We start from the raw sequence: 20,939 nt of genomic DNA, 5'->3' as shown, positions 1-20,939 counted from the left end.
TCCAAGAGAGCCATGAATATGTAGGAAGGTCATGTAATATGTCAAATCTCTTTAAAGTGGGGAGCAGGCATAGAAGGACTTCACTATAAATGGGCAGTAGGAATCTGTGTGCCTTATCATTGAAAATCTGACTGGTCTTAACCCGCAGAGAGGAACATCCTCAGATTTTGGCAAGCAGTTAAAATCCAAGTTTTAATCCAACTGACATCTCTTCAAATAATCTAAAACAAAATATCCCATTTCATATCCATTCCTCTTTATATAGGAGGTTTGTAATCCAGGGCTGAATTTGATGGTCTAGGCTCATCTCTATTGATTATAACTAGGGCTCTGCCAAATTCACGGACATGAAAAACACCTCACGGACCGTGAAATCAGATCTCCCATGTGAAATTTAGCTATTGGAGGGGTGGGAGAGGGGCAGAGCTGGGGGCACCCCAGCTGGGGGCTCCTACCATTCACTGGGCTCCAGCTGCTAATCCACCGGGCTGGGGAGGGATGAGACTTCCTCTTCCCCTGCATGGCTGCTCTCGGGGGGAGATCAGACCTACAGGTACCTCCCCCGGCTGCAGAAAGCTCCATGGCTGCTGCCAGCTCTGAAGGCTCTCAGCAGCATGGGGAGATCAGACCCACCTCCACCTCTGGGAGTCTCCCCTGTCTGGAGGAAGCTCTGCAGCTGTTGCCTTCAGAGCGGCAGCGTATTTTTAACCTCAGCATTTGTATGAAATCTGACTTTGTTTCCTAAATAACTACATCATTTTATGTATGCAGTGTTGTTGTAGCCGTGTCGATTCCAGGCAGGTGCTTAGGCTTGGGTGGGCCACAGCCCACCCACTTAGCATCCAGGCCCACCCAAATCAGGGCCGGAGCCCCGCAAATCCACAGGCTGTGAGGGGGTGAGTCGTCCCAGGCGGGGGTGTGCCTAGTGGGGACAGGTCTGGGAGGGGCTAGTGCTGGGGCCAGAGACCAGGGCTGCAGCGTACGACACCAGCAGGAGAGGGATGCAAGTGGACGGACATTGAGCCAGGGTTGAGAGGGGCAGGCAGAGCTTAAGCCACGGCCGGGGCTCCCCTCCAACCCATAGGCACACCCTGCAGCCTGTGTGCCCCAGGCAGCCTCATCTTCTGGTGCCTGCTGAGTGGTAACGGGCAGCTGGAGGAGGTTGGGGGAGGTGGGTCCCTCCTCCCTTCTGCCCCTCTCATTGCCTGCCCACCCAAAAGTCGGGGTCCACCCAGTTTTCCTGTCCTAGCTACACCACTGGGGTGAAGTACTCTCACCTTCAGAAGTTGGTCCAATAAAGATATCACTTCACCCACCTGATCTCTCTAACTACATCGTTTTGGCAGTCACCGTGCAATGTGTGCAATGGTTTTCTTCAAATGTTTAATTAAACATGTTTTTAACAGGTCATCTGTTCATTAAAAGCCATTAAAAATCTGTTACGAAGTAGTGTTCTTCAGATAGGTTGCAATTATAAAGTCAACAAATTGCTTTTTAGTCTGCAATACTATTTTGAGCCTTGTGTTGCACCATTTAATTGCCTATGGCACCGTTCATTATTAGTAGCTAAGAAGATGAACAGTACGTTTTAATAAAGTTTTGATGTGCATATGATGACCGTGATGACCGTTTTAGATTGTCAGGTTTTCTCGTGCCCGCTGCAGACTACAGGTTTTCAGATACTTCCTGTATGTTTTGCGGGTGCTACTGTTCAGCTTGCAACACATGATGAAAAATCTCATATTTCAGGCTGTAAAATGCTTGGCAGGGATTACAAAGAATTTGTCCCTTTATGTACAGCATTGTGAAGCTGGCACGATGCAGTATGAAGTTTCTATGTTAAGAGTAGGGGAATATGGGAATTTCACTTTCTGTGCTATGAAGTTCTCTGCCAAGTATTGTTAAAGATGGGATACTGGACTTAATTTGCCAGTGTTCTGGTCTGGTATTCCCTTTCCATTGTTCCTAATTACTCAATTTTATTATAATTTATTTACTTATTATTTTAGCATGCACATGAACCACATGTTTCAGTTACAGCTGAAGTCTGACTTTTACATTTTGACCTGCCCTGTTTTTTAGTTGCTTATGACTTTCCCCTGATACTGTCCTTTTAGGCTAAAATTTTCCCTCCTTGATCTTCAACCCAGAGGTGAATGTTTTTGAAAAGTTTGAATAAAAATTAATCAAGCAATTTTTTTCCATTAGTCGAGTCTGTTCCACACCACATGCTTTTCCCCAAGGGTTCTCATCAGAAATGCTGTGCTCAGATAACTCCGAAATGCTTGAGGTACAAATTTCTGTCTTGACCGGTTTTGTTGATCTTATTGAAATCTAAGCTTCAGTTTGAAGAAAATTGGTTCAGCTAAGATAACTTGAGTTAAAAACATAGCTCAGAAAGAGACACCATTAAACTAAAAGCTGAATCGAGTGGCACTCTTGTGAGAAACAGATAAGTGGTATATAAGTTTTAGAAGCTCTTGGAAAGATCAGTCTGTATATGTATATGATAGCAGAAGTACTATCCTGCAAGGTGCTGAATGCCTCAGCAACCATGAATGAGACTCCTATTCCCCCATCTCCTACCACCACCATGGAATGACAGGGAGAAGTGGGAAGAACCACTCAGACCGTGTAGAACAGTGGTGGGCAACCTGCAACCTGCGGGCCGCATGCAGCCTGTCAAGGTAATCCACTGGCAGGCTGCGAGACAGTGTTTACGTGAACTGTCCGCAGGCACGGCTGCCCGCAGCTCCCATTGGCTGCGGTTTGCCATTCCCAGCCAATGGGAGCTGCAGGAAGCGGCGCGGGCCACAGGTTGCCCACCACTGGTCTAGAGTATAGGCAATGAGACCAGATGACAGAGACTCCCAAGTACTAGCTTTGGTACTGGCTTGCTCTGGGGTGTTGGGCAAGCCACTTAACCTCTATGTCAGCTTTCTCATCTGTAAAATAGGGATAAATAATATCTAACCACCCAAGACAGGTTTTGTCCGAACTTAGTTTTTAATATTTGTACAGCTTCTTTTTGACACATTTATACTTTGTTACAATTAGTACATTATCATGTGTTGGCCATGATTTTCAGAATTTAGGAAGCTGGTCATTTTTAATCCCTATTTTATTATTCCTGTCAAGTTTACTCAGGGACACACAAGAAAACCTTATCTGAGCATGAGACTATTTAGTAAGAGGTGTCATATCTGGTCATCTATTTATTTTTTGATAAGGTAGGCTTTTCTAGGAATTCAGTTCTTTTGTCCCCATAAATTATCATTATTTTGGGATTCCGGCTTGCAGTTGCCTTGTGAAACAGAGTTATATGCTGTTAAATCTATCAAATTAAATGTTGTGATTGCCATGGCAATATCCCACTCACTTTCCTTGTTATTTCACTTATCAATCTGCTAAGGTGCAGAGTCTTAAGGCCTGATCCTGTGAAATGCTGAATATTTCCAACTCCATTTACTTCAGTGAGAAAGGGAGAGTGCTCAGAATCCCACAGCAGCTCAGTGCTTCACACTGAGAAAAATACTGGGCTTCTTTGTATCATAGAATCATAGAATATCAGGGTTAGAAGGGACCTCAGGAGGTCATCTAGTCCAACCCCCTGCTCAAAGCAGGACCAATCCCCAACTTTTGCCCCAGATCCCTAAATGGCCCCCTCAAGGATTGAACTCACAACCGTGGGTTTAGCAGGCCAATGCTCAAACCACTGAGCTATCCTTCCCCCCAAAAATAAAAATTCAGATGCTTTCACCCAAGTTCAATGAGGGTGAACTGCATGGGATAGGTTTCAGAGTAACAGCCGTGTTAGTCTGTATTCGCAAAAAGAAAAGGAGTACTTGTGGCACCTTAGAGACTAACCAATTTATTTGAGCATGAGCTTTCGTGAGCTACAGCTCACTTCATCGGATGCATACCGTGGAAACTGCAGCAGACTTTATATACACACAGAGATCATGAAACAATACCTCCTCCCACCCCACTGTCCTGCTGGTAATAGCTTACCTAAAGTGATCATCAAGTTGGGCCATTTCAGAAACTGCTGAATTGGAATTCATTTGCAAATTGGATACTATTAATTTAGGCTTAGAGACTGGGAGTGGCTAAGTCATTATGCAAGGTAGCCTATTTCCCCTTGTTTTTTCCTACCCCTCCCCGCCCAGACGTTCTAGTTAAACTTGGATTTAAACTTGGAGAGTGGTCAGTTTGGATGAGCTATTGCCAGCAGGAGAGTGAGTTTGTGTGTGTGTGTGTGTGTGTGTGTCCCCGGGAAAAAGGGGGCAGGGTGAGAAAGCCTGGATTTGTGCTGGACATGACCCACCTTGATTATCATGCACATTGTAGGGAGAGTGGTCACTTTGGATGAGCTATTACCAGCAGGATAGTGAGTTTGTGTGTGTGTTTTTTGGAGGGGGTGAGAGAACCTGGATTTGTGCAGGAAATGGCCCAACTTGATTATCATGCACATTGTGTAGAGAGTTGTCACTTTGGATGGGCTATTACCAGCAGGAGAGTGAGTTTGGGGGAGGGGGTGGAGGGTGAGAAAACCTGGATTTGTGCTGGAAATGGCCCAACTTGATGATCACTTTAGATAAGCTATTACCAGCAGGACAGTGGGGTGGGAGGAGGTATTGTTTCATGGTCTCTGTGTGTATATAATGTCTTCTGCAGTTTCCACGGTATGCATCCGATGAAGTGAGCTGTAGCTCACGAAAGCTCATGCTCAAATAAATTGGTTAGTCTCTAAGGTGCCACAAGTACTCCTTTTCTTTTTGCATGGGATAGGAATCATTTAGATACATAGGCTGTTTCTTCATTCATTATTATTTAGTACTTCGAAGCCCCACTCATGTTCAGGGTCTTATTGCGTTAGGTGCTGTACACACACACAGCGGAGACAGTCCCTGCCTCAACGTTTTTGTGAAACTTATGCTTCCTTGGTGTGGTATGCTGTCCCCCTCTAGTGGCACCTAGACCACCTAGCGATTAATGAGTCTGCTACAGCTCTAGGTAAGAGGCAAATGGCTTTTAGCTCATGCACTAAGCTTCAGAGGTCCCAGGTTTGATCCCTCCCACAGACAACCGGGGTCTCTCAGTGTTACAATAACGCTGTAAAGTAGACAAGCCAGACAATAACAGACAGGCGAGAGATAAGCACAAGAGCAAATTCCTTTAATTTGTTTTTTAAAGTAATTGCCCCAAACTATTCCACACCTCCGTCAACCATTGTTCAGGAATCCCCAGCCTGACACCAGCACATTAGCTGACCCAAAAGTGCCCTTCCATCCTGCCCACCACACAGAAATAGAGCATGGAAGCAAGAGGGGGGTAGCTGTCCCCAACTCCTTTCATACCTATCCATCAGTCCCTGATCCACCTTTTCATTGCTCATCGTGGGTTGATTAATCACCATTTATCTTTCCAGCTTTCCCACTCTACAAATCCCCTTTTTCTCTCCGACCTAATGCTGAGAGAAAAAGACAAACTGCAGTCAGTCAGAAGCCCTCATCAACTGGCCAGATTCTGTGAAATTGTGGGTCCTTCCAGGGGCAGAAGTGCTGCCCCTACACCAGTGGTTGGCAACGTGCAGCCTACTGGCCGCATTTGGCCCACTAATCCGCTGGTGGGCCATGTGACCGTTTGTTTTTATTGACTGTCTGCAGGCACTGCTGCCCGCAGCTCCCATTGGCCAGGAATGGCGAACTGCGGCCACTGGGAGCCGTGGGCACCCGTGCCTGCGGACTGTCAATATAAACACCCGTCAGCGGGTTACCCTTATGGGCCATGTGTGGTCCACAGGCTGTGTGTGATCCATGGGCTGCAGGTTGCCCACCACTGCTCTAGACAGACCTTGCTGTCATCTATCAAATGCAGAGAAATAAGAAAAGCTTAGAGTCTCTTACCTCTAAGGAAGGGATTTAAGTGTTTTTGTCTGCTGTTAGAGAGGTGGTTCAGTCAGCTTGAAAAGGATTGTCTTCTAAATCTGTAACTTAATGGTGATGCATCTAAAAAATTTTAGACACTATGCTTCAGTTAAGTCTCTGCAAACAAATTTAATTCATTTGATCTTAAATTAGCTGCTGTTCTATTTAGAATGAGCTAATTTAGAGCTTCATGTTGATTCTGCTCACAAATCTCAAGAAGATTTTAGTAATAAGCTAATGATTAACCCCAGTATAGATTAAAGACAATATAATATTACATAAAAAATTAGAGAATCTGGAAAATTTTTCAAAATCACATAGTTTTATTTTGGATGTTCCTGACATTCTGAATGGAACTGAACAAACGGTTAAAGATTTCTGGTCTTCTGAATTCACTTAGGGCTAGATCATGCTTTTAGAATGGAGCTGTCAGCCACCACATCTCCTGGGGTTTCCTGATTGCACTGGAAATGCAGGAATTATGTACTACACCTTTTTAAAGAGTGTAGTATAGTCCTCTCACCAAACGTGGCCTACAGACAGCACTAGCTGACATGGGGGTGAGTGGAGCCATGACTGCTCCTTACCCCTTTCCTGCCAAGTTCAGTCCAGATGCAGCCCTTGTACTCCCTCAATTGCAGAGACTGTAGTTGCAGTCTTAGTCCCTCATCTGATGCTGATTGACCATTTTCACATTCCTATTCAAAACGCTTTGCATTCCCTTTCAAATACTCCTGCTCTCAGTTCCATGCTCTCAATATCAATGGTCTTATTATACTTCTTTCCGATTCCACAACTATTGTGAATGAGTTCTGAATCAGGTTTTGAAAACCAAAAGGAGAATAGGTGTTGTTTTTTTTAAATAAGAAAGTGATCATCTTTCCTGATTTGAATAAAATGACTCAGTCAAGAAGGAAAAAAATTTTGATTCAAGAGCTGAATGTCAGACCTTAGGTTCCCATACATTCATTAAGTCTCTGGCTAAATTTAGACTGGTTAAAGATAACAAGAAATTCTTGCTGTATTATCATTTTTACCAGGGTGAGGATTGCTTGTCATCTTAATTACACAAAGGGAAGGTCTTGCCACTAACAAGAAGAAAACGAGGAAATAGTAGAAACTTTGGTGTAACCTGAATGTGACTGACCATACTAAGGCTTTACTCCCACTTCATTTTATTTTCTTGTAATCACTATTTTTCTGCCAATCCCTTCTTTTATATTTAGATACAAATTGCTTGGCAAACCTGCATGTTATGGGAATAATTCGAATTTCAGGGAGTATTTGGAAGTGATGGTGGCTGAGTAGCTTATAAGAGAGTGAGGACATTTCTGATGGACAGTGTGGGAGAAGGCGTAGCTGTGATTGAAGGCGAACTCCAAGGGCCGAGGGGGCACGGAAGGACTGAAAGGAAGCAGGGTTTGTGAAACATTGGGCAGTAATGGGGGAATGGTGAGCAATGAGATGTAGGCGGGGTGGAGCTATGACAAGCCATTCTTGAATATTAGCAGGAAACAGTAGTCAAAGGGGCCAGCAGAAAGTTGGTCCTGTATTTTAGGTGTAGACACTATAATCAGCTCCTGTTATCACTGTAATCAATTAGTCAGTTTCTGGCTTCCTGACTGTATTTCTCCATATGGATAATTTTAGCATTCATTTTCCCCACTCTGTTTACTCAGAGGCTGCTACCACTCAAAGCATTAAATGAATCTGCTTTGCTCTTCCTGAGTTCCCACTCGGCACGTGGATGCTCTGCTAGTGTTACAATAGCCAATAACCCCAGAACATGTGAGAATTTAATTTAGCAATGCAGAATTTCATTTAGTCTACCCCTTCATTCACTTTTCTGTTATTTTTCAAAATTAATCATATCCTGATATAGGAGGATATTGCTAATTGCTGTGCTTCCAATTAACTTCATTTCCTGTTTTAACCTGCTCTCAGAAACCAAGTAGTTACTTTCAAAACAGTCACTCACTAAAGTAAAAGAACCTTCATTTCCCCTTTGAAACTTTGCTGGCGATAAGAATCTGATCCTGCCAGTACTGCCTAGTATAAATATCAACATTTATTTAATTTTGGCAAATCTACTGTGGAATTTTAACTAACTATAATCCAAGAACAAAAATATTGAAAAAATATAATAAATGAGAGGACTCTCAAGCTTAAGCATAGGTGATTTGAAATACTGTTTTGCTTTTATTTTCCCACTTCAATTCCAGTATGACTCTAGTAAGCAATATTCAAAAAGTCCTAGACTTCAGTATTAATAATGCTCTTTACCACTTGAAAGCTATTGTTACAGTCTTCCTGATGGAATTCAGCTTTGGTTCTATCTCTAACAGGTTTCAAGATAATGGCCATTAAAATAAAGTCAGACCTGAAGCACGGGCAGGACACCCAGAACATTATTGTTTATAAATACCATGAGTGTTCATGGTGCTTTAGAGCACACATAAGCACGATCCCTGCCCCAAAGAGCTTAGAATTTCTGTTTAGACATACTGCAACAATGGCTAGTAACAAATACTTGGGGAAGGGTGAAGTGCCAAAGGGGGAGGGGAGAGACGCGTATTGACACAATTAGGTCAAGTGGTTGCTTTGGTTTATTAAAAAAAAGCCAAATAAAAAGGTCTTTGTAGACTTTCCCTTCCTGGGGTGGGAAAGACCAAGACTGTTGCAGAGAATTGTTAGCCTCATGTTATAAGTTGCAGAGCAGCTGCTGGCTATATAAGAGCCTTTAGAGAAAGGAAGCTAATTCACATGAACTTCTCTACATGAATCCTGATCTCATTCTCACTGTTGCTAGAGGGGCCTGAGGATATATCTACACTGCAGTTAGACACCCGCAACTGGCCAGTGTCAGTAGACTCAGGCCCACGGGGCTCGGGCTGTGGGACTGTTTATTTGCTGTGTAGACATTCTGGTTCAGGCTGCAGCCCAACTCTGGGACCTTCCCCTCTCACAGGGTCCTAGGGCTTGGGCTCCAGTCCGAGCCTGAACATCTACATTGCAGTTAAACAGCCCCATGGCCCGAGCCCTGCAAGCCCAAGTCAGCTGGCACTGGCCAGCTGCATGTTCTTAATTGCAGTGTGGACATACCCTGAGAGGCTACAACTGCCTGGGGCTCAGCGTGCCCATCCCGATGGCAGTGCTTCTGGGAAGGGGGATTAAAGAGGTCTCAAGAAGCCTATGCTGCCCTATTTTCTCTGCCCCAAAATCTTTGAGCCTGATGTGTCCCTTTGTTGCCTGGCAGCTCTATTATTGTCTGACTCCAGTACTGGTGCTGGCAGGACAAAGAGGGGCCCCTGGGCCACCTCACAGTTTCTCTTGCTGGGACCTGGTGAGATCACATCCTTTTCCCTAGAGAAGTTTTGTGGAAGGTGCCACCTCCTCCCTGGCAGATGTTTTGGGTACTTAAAATGGTGATTACAGCAAAGTAACCCAGTTGCTCAGTTCCAGCCACTGAATTCACTGCAATGTCTCTCAGAATTCTCATGCGATTGAAATTGGCTCAAAGGTGCCACCTTCCTGCATCCCAGATCCCAGGGGCCTTGTTTATATTTTTTTTTTCAGTGGGAATAGACTGTTACAAGAGACCAGCCTATATAAATGGATGTGTTTCTTAACCACAAACTTAGCAATTCTACTGAGGGCAGCACTTTATAGGACATGGCAAAGCATTACCCTCCTTTGGGATTTATGATGATCACATTAATCATGATGAATTATTTTGGTATTCATGTGGCAGTCAGTTTTGCAAAAGCTGTTTTTCCTGCCCTGCAGGGGCTGTTTCAGTCATGTGCAGGTCAATGAGTTTTAATAGCAATTGCATACAAATGCAGTGTCTTCATATAAAGAGCTGGAAAAATATTCTACTGTTTGAGAAGGATGGTTAATGGAGGATAGATGAAAATGTATTTTAAATATTCCATGCATCATAACTAATATAGGTAGTTATATCTAGTATAGATTGTTATAACTGATATATTTGCATTAGTTAATAATGCCATGGATCAGAGTATTTTCCCCAAAAGATGTGAAATGAATGATTGATAGTTTTATTTCTATCTTAATATCTCCTTGGAAGACATCCTCTGTTAATGATGACTCACTGAGGCTGGTGCTTAATGTAGCTTACCAAGACCCAGAGATTTCATTGTTGTATTAAATGTGATTCCAATCTTTGAAAATAAAACATTTATGACATTGAAATTTGCAGGAGAGAGAATTTCAAGTAAGGGAACATTTGAAATGTGAGATGTGATGTCAACAGGAGATAATGTACTGACCCTCAGCTCAATGAGATTTTTGCTGCTGCAGTACAATTCCTTCACTCTAAAAGCTGAAAAATTAACTGCAGATAAGTATTCATCATAGTCACATATTTCAGAGTAACAGCCGTGTTAGTCTGTATTCGCAAAAAGAAAAGGAGTACTTGTGGCACCTTAGAGACTAACCAATTTATTTGAGCATGAGCTTTCGTGAGCTACAGCTCACTTCATCAGATACATACCATGGAAACTGCAGCAGACTTTATATATACACAGAGAATATGAAACAATACCTCCTCCCACCCCACTGTCCTGCTGGTGATAGCTTATCTAAAGTAATCGTCAGGTTAGGCCATTTCCAGCACAAATCCAGGTTTTCTCACCCTCCACCCCCCCACACAAATTCACTCTCCTGCTGGTGATAGCCCATCCAAAGTGACAACTCTTTACACAATGTGCATGATAATGAAGTTAGGTCATTTCCTGCACAAATCCAGGTTCTCTCACTCCCTCACCCCCCTCCAAAAACCCACCCCCATACACACACAGACTCACTCTCCTGCTGGTAATAGCTCGTCCAAACTGACCACTCTCCAAGTTTAAATCCAAGTTAAACCAGAACATCTGGGGGGGCGGGGGAGGAAAAAACAAGAGGAAATAGGCTACCTTGCATAATGACTTAGCCACTCCCAGTCTCTATTTAAGCCTAAATTAATAGTATCCAATTTGCAAATGAATTCCAATTCAGCAGTTTCTCGCTGGAGTCTGGATTTGAAGTTTTTTTGTTTTAAGATAGCGACCTTCATGTCTGTGATTGCGTGACCAGAGAGATTGAAGTGTTCTCCGACTGGTTTATGAATGTTATAATTCTTGACATCTGATTTGTGTCCATTTATTCTTTTACGTAGAGACTGTCCAGTTTGACCAATGTACATGGCAGAGGGGCATTGCTGGCACATGATGGCATAAATCACATTGGTGGATGTGCAGGTGAACGAGCCTCTGATAGTGTGGCTGATGTTATTAGGCCCTGTGATGGTGTCCCCTGAATAGATATGTGGGCACAATTGGCAACGGGCTTTGTTGCAAGGATAAGTTCCTGGGTTAGTGGTTCTGTTGTGTGGTATGTGGTTGTTGGTGAGTATTTGCTTCAGGTTGCGGGGCTGTCTGTAGGCAAGGACTGGCCTGTCTCCCAAGATTTGTGAGAGTGTTGGGTCATCCTTTAGGATAGGTTGTAGATCCTTAATAATGCGTTGGAGGGGTTTTAGTTGGGGGCTGAAGGTGACGGCTAGTGGCGTTCTGTTATTTTCTTTGTTAGGCCTGTCCTGTAGTAGGTAACTTCTGGGAACTCTTCTGGCTCTATCAATCTGTTTCTTTACTTCCGCAGGTGGGTATTGTAGTTGTAAGAAAGCTTGACAGAGATCTTGTAGGTGTTTGTCTCTGTCTGAGGGGTTGGAGCAAATGCGGTTGTATCGCAGAGCTTGGCTGTAGACAATGGATCGTGTGGTGTGGTCAGGGTGAAAGCTGGAGGCATGCAGGTAGGAATAGCGGTCAGTAGGTTTCCGGTATAGGGTGGTGTTTATGTGACCATTGTTTATTAGCACTGTAGTGTCCAGGAAGTGGATCTCTTGTGTGGACTGGACCAGGCTGAGGTTGATGGTGGGATGGAAATTGTTGAAATCATGGTGGAATTCCTCAAGGGCTTCTTTTCCATGGGTCCAGATGATGAAGATGTCATCAATATAGCGCAAGTAGAGTAGGGGCTTTAGGGGACGAGAGCTGAGGAAGCGTTGTTCTAAATCAGCCATAAAAATGTTGGCATACTGTGGGGCCATGCGGGTACCCATAGCAGTGCCGCTGATCTGAAGGTATACATTGTCCCCAAATGTGAAATAGTTATGGGTAAGGACAAAGTCACAAAGTTCAGCCACCAGGTTAGCCGTGACATTATCGGGGATAGTGTTCCTGACGGCTTGTAGTCCATCTTTGTGTGGAATGTTGGTGTAGAGGGCTTCTACATCCATAGTGGCCAGGATGGTGTTATCAGGAAGATCACCGATGGATTGAAGTTTCCTCAGGAAGTCAGTGGTGTCTCGAAGGTAGCTGGGAGTGCTGGTAGCGTAGGGCCTGAGGAGGGAGTCTACATAGCCAGACAATCCTGCTGTCAGGGTGCCAATGCCTGAAATGATGGGGCGCCCAGGAGTTCCAGGTTTATGGATCTTGGGTAGTAGATAGAATATCCCAGGTCGGGGTTCCAGGGGTGTGTCTGTGCGGATTTGATCTTGTGCTTTTTCAGGAAGTTTCTTGAGCATATGCTGTAGTTGCTTTTGGTAACTCTCAGTGGGATCATAGGGTAATGGCTTGTAGAAACTCGTGTTGGAGAGCTGCCGAGCAGCCTCTTGTTCATATTCCGACCTATTCATGATGACAACAGCACCTCCTTTGTCAGCCTTTTTGATTATGATGTCAGAGTTGTTTCTGAGGCTGTGGATGGCATTGCGTTCCGCATGGCTGAGGTTATGGGGCAAGTGATGCTGCTTTTCCACAATTTCAGCCCGTGCACGTCGGCGGAAGCACTCTATGTAGAAGTCCAGTCTGCTGTTTCGACCTTCAGGAGGAGTCCACCTAGAATCCTTCTTTCTGTAGTGTTGGTAGGGAGACCTCTGTGGATTAGTATGTTGTTCAGAGGTATTTTGGAAATATTCCTTGAGTCGGAGACGTCGAAAATAGGATTCTAGGTCACCACAGAACTGTATCATGTTCGTGGGGGTGGAGGGGCAGAAGGAGAGGCCCCGGGATAGAACAGCTGCTTCTGCTGGGCTGAGAGTATAGTTGGATAGGTTAACAATATTGCTAGGTGGGTTGAGGGAACCATTGCTGTGGCCCCTTGTAGCATGTAGTAGTTTAGAAAGTTTAGTGTCCTTTTTCTTTTTCTATATCACTGTGAGAAACCATAAAGATCCTTCCAAATATAAGAAATAACCACCATTTCTCCACCTCGTGGCTCATATAACCCAGCCTGTCCTGCAGAAATTAGTGCAGTTTCTATTGTTCAAAATGTTAATCTCCATAGTGTCTATATTTTGTTCTGAATAATCTTGTTGGATGTTGTAGTGGTCCCTTGCTCTTGAGTGGAAAGGGAGGCCACTCCACCTTGCTATAGGCAGATGGAAGAAAATAGTCTATACGGGAAGCTCCGGCCCTCTGGGGCGGTGGCGCCCAAATAGTCTGTTCATCCACAGTCTCTTGGCTTGGGCAGGCAGTAAGTACCTATCTATAGGGGGCCTCTAGCCTTTGAGGCAGGGTAAAATATGGTCTGTAGCCCACAGCCGCCTGGTTGGGGCAGACAGCAATTAACAGTGTATGGTTCCACAGCCTTCTAGCTGGGGTGAGACAACAACATAGCCCAGGCCTTCTGGCCAAAAGAGTGGGGAGGGTTGGGCACCACCCCAGGGGTGGGGTCAGCAACAAGAGTGTCGGGGGACCCGGGACCACCCTACTACACCGGGTCCCAGCTGAGGGCCCGAACAGAGGCGGGGAGTCCCACCACTGGGTCAGCGGGGATCCTACTGAAACATGCTGATTTACTCTCCAGCAGCAAGACCAGACTTAAGTCTGGTTCCCCTGGGCTCCTTCCTACCACAGTCTGGGTGTAGGACTCTGTAGTCCAAAAGTCCACTATCTCGTTTGAGTAGTCGGCAGCCAGCAGTCCCCACAGCTCCTCAGGGCATTCACATGCCTCCTCTGACAACAGGGCACAACTCCACTCGGGTCATTGTCCAGGATCCTGTTGAGATCCCAGCTCCCTGGAAAAGACGTCTACTCCTTCCAGTGCTTCAGCACCAACTGAGTCCAGGGCTCTCCTTTTATACTTCCTGTCCCACCCAGGGACTTCCGGTGATGGGGGCGAGGTGAATTTAGCTCTGCCCACCAGGGGGAATGTAGTGGTCTCTCTCTCTCCAGTTCACAGAGAGGGCACTCCACCTCACAACAAACACACACCCTGGGAACTGGAGATGATTAAGTTCCCTTCTCCCAATCGGGAGAAGAAATCAGTGTTGATAATGATGTTTACTGGCCTGATGGTGCACCGTGAAAGCATAGGGCTGCAAGGTGAGGTACCAGCACGTCAGTCAGGAGGTTGTTTCCTTGACTGTTTTTAGCCACTTCAGGTGAGCTTGTTTGGTCACAAGCATGAAGGGGACCTCCAGGAGGTAGTATATTAAGGCGTCCACAGCCCACTTGACCCCAAGGGCCTCTTTCTCCACAACTGAGTAGTTCCACTCTCTGGTGAACTACTTCAAGCTGTAAAGCTTGTGTTCCCCTGAAACCTTGAGCCAGAAGCACTGTTATTTGATGTGTGTAACCCTTCTTTCCCTATACTTCCCATGCTGTTACAAAGAAGGAAGATTGAAATAACTCATAGATTTGTAAATGTGTTTGATTATTTTATTTGTATTGCATTAAGTTTACACTTTTGGTGTACTGTACACATCTAAGAAATTGTTAATATTATTGAATTCAGTGGTTGAACAAGTATTTATATTCTGCACTGAACATAAAAATCAATGTTGAAATAATCAAAAAAATTAAGGCCATATCTTCAGGTCTTTACTTTCAGCACATAGTTGAGCAAACTCCCATTGATATCAGTGACTGTGGATTGAATAAGGAATTCCAGTTTTGGCCTTTAGATTTTTTGTCTTCCAGACAGGAATCTATCTTTTAAATTAAAGTTAAGCATGTTCTTAAACGCTGCTTTGAAGAGGGATGCTTCGCTGAATTAAGGCCTAAATGACGAAAAACAAAATATATTTGTCCAAGGAATCAGGAATAGATTACTGACTTTCAGCAAGCCCAGGATTATCTGTCTGCTTGCTTCCACTTAGTTTTACTACAACTATCAGCACACATGGTGTCTTCGTTTTACTGGTTTGCAAATGAGTCTCGCACTGGATATTCTCTCTTTTCCTGGTACTTCCACTTGCTTAATGTATTTTACATTGTCTTTATTTTTTGTGTCTCTTGGTAATTTGTCTGAGTTGTTTCAGGTAAATCATGCTGTGTTGTATATCCCTTATTACAGTCACCTAAATCTTATAACCTGTTCCTTGCTGTTCTTCTCATTTATGGTAGATCAAGTCTTTTGTATCTGGAGGTATGTCAACACTGCAGTAAAAGACCTGCAGCTGGCCTGGGTCAGCTGTCTTGGGCTCACAGGGCTTGGGTTGCAGGTCTATAAAATTGCAGTGTACGTGTCTGGGCTCTGGCTAGAGCCCAGGCTTTAAGACCCCGAAAAGCGGGGTGGGTCTTAGAGACCAGCTGCAGACCAAGCCAGAATGTCTACACTGCTATTTTTAGCCCAGTCTGCAACCCAAGTCCCACGAGCCAGAGTCTGCAGATCTGGGCTCTGAGACGCAGTGCTGTGGGTTTTTATCAGTGTAGATATACTCTGAATTTTTAACTCTTGGGTGTTTCCTCTTTTGTATGAACAAAGAATAAAGGAATATTTCCTGCATGCTCAACAGCAGCTGGTTTCCATTAGCCGTCTGAGCATTGTACAAGAACAGAGTCTTGCACATTCAAATTTGGAAGCACTTTCACAGATAATACATAATGCAGCCTTTAGTATTGTCCGCCTGCTTCTGTTTGATTGCAGATTCCTAATTGGGTCTTAAGTACTTTTGCTCTTAATAGTTGTTTCGAACACAATACTTTGGATTTATGTTACCTTTCTATCAGCATCTGAAATAGGGGATCACATTCTTCTGTATTTCAAAATATCAACATATATCTAATTTATCCTCAATTTCACACTCTCCAGTCAGTCTTTTATTATCCTCCTGTTTTATCTGCTAATGCACATCATTGACTTTTGAATTCAGTAACTAAATTCAGTCCTGAGACCGATTTTTTTTTTCACTCGTACTGCAGGTAAAGCATGACTGGTATGACTTCTGTTTTTACTTCAGTTATATAAAGCTTACACATAATTTTGTTGATTTAGTGTTGGAACAATAAAACTTATGCTCTCTCTGCCATTCACGAGTATTTAGAAAGCTGTTTGTCTCGTGGTCACCTGTGTAGATTCATCTGGATTACTTGTAGGATTATGCTTCCTTTTTCTCCTATATCTTTTTAATTTAATCACATTATTACTATCTGGCCAAAATCACATGTATTTGACTGCATCTCATTCCCAGTAGTATTCTTCATCTTCACAGTCTCATTAAATGCATCTATCCCTTCCCTGCATTTCTGTGCCCCTACTCAGTTCAGCAAAGTGGTTCCTATGGTAACACATTTTCCATATATGCTTTATGTTGTGCTCTAGCATGTGAATCACTATATTATGTGCCTCTATTTAATGAACGGGTTTTTTGTTTTTTTTTTTCATACCCAACATTACCTGGCTCAGCTCACTTCAGGTTTTTGATAAAAACCCATTTGTTTTGAGGGTTTTCACATGCAAATGTGTGTTTCCAAAGTGTGTTTGTTTATTTATTTGTACTTTTCAAACATTTTTTGTTAACCTATAAAATATTAAGAGAACATGATCCTTTTTTCTGGCTTCTGCTGCAACCCCTGTGTTGCTGCTGTTTCTTTGCATTGTTTGAAAAGCTGTCATTCCAGTAATGTAAGAACACCAAAGCAAACATATCAGCTTTGTGAGGCCATGTGGCATGTGCATTTGCATCACATACCTGGAGATTAGAAGTAGCTAGCAGATCTTACTTCACAATCACTAGAATTCACAAGATGTTCCTGTTCGCAGATTGTGGATACTCGTCACACAGTCTGTTACAAACTGTTCAAATGTTTTATTCGCTGTGCTGCTTTGCAAGTGTTGAACACGTTGCTTTCCAATGTGATATTTTTCTTAGGACTGAAATTACCCTTCAATATTTTCATCAAAATATTTGATTATGTCCACTTTTTTGAGTGAGAAACAAGTGGGTAAAAATTTCTTTTTCCCATAATTTAAAAAAAACCTTGCAATTTTTCAACACCTGTCCAGTTGCAAGGGCTGGAAGCTGAAAGATATTATTGTTTATTTGTATTACTGCAGCACATACGTGTCCTAGTCATGGACCAGGACCCCATTGTGCTAGGTGCTGTACAAATGCAGTGCAAAGACAGTCCCTGCCCCCAAAGGACTTAAAATCTAAGTGTAAGACTATCTGGCACCTAAATATCTTTAAAAATCTGGCCTATAGGAGCCTAAATCTCAATGTAAATCAGTGGGACTTAGGCTACTATGATCCTAAATCACGTTTGAAAATGGCACTTTGGCTCCTAAATCACAAAGGTGAATTTTAAATTTTTATCCAAAGTCTCATAAAAATAGAGCTGGGCAAAATTGTTTGGGCAAATAGTTTATTGATGGAAAATGCGTTTTCGATTGACCTCAAACTATTTGTGAACTTGGCACAAATAGTTTCAGCCATTCACAATACAGCCAGAGAAGGATGAGGTGGTAGTATTGACATTCCATATCCCACCAGCTTTTTATCTATAACTGGTAGCCCAGTGGTTAGGGTATGCCCCTTGTATGTAGCAGGCGTAGGTTTGAATCCCCGCTCTGGTACACACCTAAAACAGGGTTTTTTCCCCAGTTCAACAAAAATGCTGGAAAATTGCATATTTGGTTCACACAGCTAAAATCTCATCAAGGCTTTCATCCATCTTACATCTTCATTACAGCAACATCCTCCTCACTGGCCTTGAGTCACTTTTGAAAATGACACTTAAGTCACTTTGGTGCTTTTGGCAATTTTATCCAATCCTACAAAGACTAGTGTGTGCTTCATTTTTAGGCACTGTGAGTCCTTTTATTGAAATCAATTAGATGATTTATGCCCAGATCTTCAGAAGCATTCAGGCAGAGGTGGGCAAACTACAGCCCGCAGAACCGTCCTGCCTGGCCCTTGAGCTCCCGGCCAGGGAGGCTGTCCCCCGGCCCTTCCCTTGCTGTCCCTCCTCCCCTGCAGCCTCAGCTCGCCGCGCAGGCAGCACAGCTGGCTCTGGCTGGGCTGCGCAGCTGCAAGCTCCTGCCTCTCTGAACGGCATGGTAAGGGGGCGGGGAGGGGGGGTTGGATTCTGGGGGGCAGTCAGGGGACAGGGAGCAGGGGGCGGTTGGATGGGGTGGAGGTTCGGGGGAGGCGGTCAGGGGACAGGGAGCGGGGGGGTTCGATAGGGGATGGGGTCACGGGGGGGGGCCTGTCAGGGGACGGAGGTTCACGGGGGGGGCAGTCAGGGGACGGGTGGGGTGGATAGGGGGTGGGGTCATGGGGGGGCGGTTAGGGGCTGGGGGTCCCGGGAAGGGGCAGTCAGGCGACAAGGAGCGGGGGGAGGGGGATGGGTCAGGAGTTCTGAGGGGGGCAGTCAGGGGGTAGGAAGTGGGAGGGGGCAGATGGGGGCCGGCGACCAGCTTTCCCTACCTGGTCTTCCATACAGTTTTGCAACCCCCATGTGGCCCTCTGGGAAAAGTTTGCCCACCCCTGCATTTAGGCACCTAACCCCTGTTCAAATCAATCAGAGCTAGGTGCCTTAATTCCTTTGAGGCTGTATGCTTTAGGGTTAGATTCACAAAGGGACTTAGGCATGGTGATGCAGTGTCACAACAACTATCTTTTAGGCACCTAGAAAATCATGGAAACAACACTGTGATCCACAAAGCCAGAGTTTGGTACCCAGGCTCCGTATACAATGAATGGGGAAACATAGCTACCTAAGAATGTGATTAACAAAAGATGGCAGGCTAAGTGGGGAGCTGCCTACGGTAGCCAGTGGAAATGCCAATAAGGGGGGGCAATGCTAATGGAGGGGGGAGCTAAGCCCCCCCCATCACAGAGATAGACTCTTAAGTCCAGGTTGTGGGGAGGCATCTATCTCTGGGATCCCTGGTCCTTCATTCACTCAGCTTAGGTGCTGAGGGTGCTTCTTGTGAGAATGATTTCAGCAGGCGCCTAGCTCCACACAAAAAAGGAGCTGTTCACTTTCTAACTTTTAGCCCAGGGGACTAGAGCACTCTCCTGAGGGGTGGGAGACCCCTGTTCAATCCTTTTCCCCCCTCAGACAGAGGGGGCAATTGAACCTGGTCTCCCACATGCCAGGTGAGTGCTGTAATCACTAGGATAAAAGTTATAAGGCGGGCATGCAAACACACACACAGATTTTGAATGGGACTGATCTGGTGAGGGCCTGTGAACACACCTACCAGATCAGGCCCTGCAGATGAGATAGGGAGGCAAACACCTATCTTCCCCGATTCATGAATTGCACTGGGGCTTAAGTGGGAGATGGGTGTTTGGAAGTCTAGAGTGAGGCAGCAGTGCTCAGAGACAGAAACTTAGGTGCCTGGAGAACTGTTTCTCTGTGCCTACGTTTTTAGGGTTAGTTTAGGCACTTACAAGGTTTAGCAGGAGTTTTGTAAATTGCAGTGGAACCTAAAACTGGGTGTTAGATGCCTAAATGTAGACTGCACGCTTCTAAGAAGTGAGTTAATTCAAAATAAAAGAATCAGTAGTTTAATGGAACCATTGAGACGTACTCATGGCCAAACTGAGATGGCTGAGTGATCTTGTTGCATTAGCATTTGTCTTCCTTATCCTTATCCTTGCCTGTGGGTCACTGTCATTTCTGGCATGTCAAAAAAGTGACTGCAAGGCCTTCAAGGCAAGGACTTTGGTCTCTTCTTCAGGCACTGTAATAGATATATATAATTTATTCCTGTGGTCTGTTGGGGCTCAATCCTACAAGCTCTTACCACTTAGCAGGTAACATTAGTGGATCTACACACAATAAATAAACACTGTTATCAGAGGTGTTTGTATAGCGCTACCTGAGAATGGCTTTGCCTCGTGGCCTATCATTCTTTCTAGGAGGTGGGAGTTGAGAGTTAGTCCTAGGGGAAGGACCAAATTAAGACTCCAACCCTGGAAAGACATAGTAGCTTAACTTGAAGCAACTACTAGGACTACTCTAAATCCTTGTCAGGATGTTGTGTAAGGTTAGCATAACATTCTGTTCCCATTAGCATTAATTTCACAATGTTCATCCACAAGGCAAGCAAAGCAGATGGTTTTTTCAACAGTGGCCACTGATATTGAGCTAACTATATATAGGTTCTTATATTGTGATCATCACTGTTGTGTTTGAGGACTTTACAGCAGCATATTAAGTGACTACATGGCTGCATGGTGATGATTCATCCTCTTCCCCAAGAGAAGACGCACTTGCATGGGAAGGTGGGGAGGTTTGTGATGGCCCTTAGATCCTGGGGGAGCTCATTCCACAGTTTTGGGTCAGCCCTTGGCTCAATTTTTAGGCACTCGACTTGAGACACCTTGGATGAAATCATGGCTCCATTGGAGTTTCTGCTGACTTCAGTGGAGCCAGAATTCCCGTCCCCGTCCGCCCCCCCCACCCCCCCGGCCGCAGATGATTTACAGAGTTTCTGAGCAATCACAACCATTGTCTCCAGTGGGACGTGAGAATGCTCGGTGCTGTTGGAAATCAGGCCCAAATGTCTCAGCTGAAGCATCCAAATCAGTGGTCACGTAAAATGCTGGTCTTAATGTTTCCATAATGCTATGCTGCAAATAATGTAGCGAAAGGTATTGGCTTAGTCTAAGAGACATTTGATGATAGATTATGTAAAGACTGTAGCAGGCAAAGTGAGATGTTTGAGACCTATGACCAATAAGTTTGGACTTTAGGTCGTAACGATGAG

The 20,939-nt window shown here is 44.5% G+C and overlaps 1 protein-coding gene across 7 annotated transcripts in view; it reads left to right on the top strand.

The window, feature by feature from the left end:
* Nucleotides 1-20,939, top strand: part of DLG2 (discs large MAGUK scaffold protein 2) — a 1,498,860-nt gene that overhangs the window by 1,282,511 nt on the left and 195,410 nt on the right. The window lies entirely within an intron of this gene.

The sequence above is a fragment of the Eretmochelys imbricata genome, chromosome 1, assembly GCF_965152235.1.
Source record: "Eretmochelys imbricata isolate rEreImb1 chromosome 1, rEreImb1.hap1, whole genome shotgun sequence".
NCBI classification, from domain to species: Eukaryota; Metazoa; Chordata; order Testudines; family Cheloniidae; genus Eretmochelys; species Eretmochelys imbricata.
This window is presented reverse-complemented; position numbering and strand designations above follow the sequence as displayed.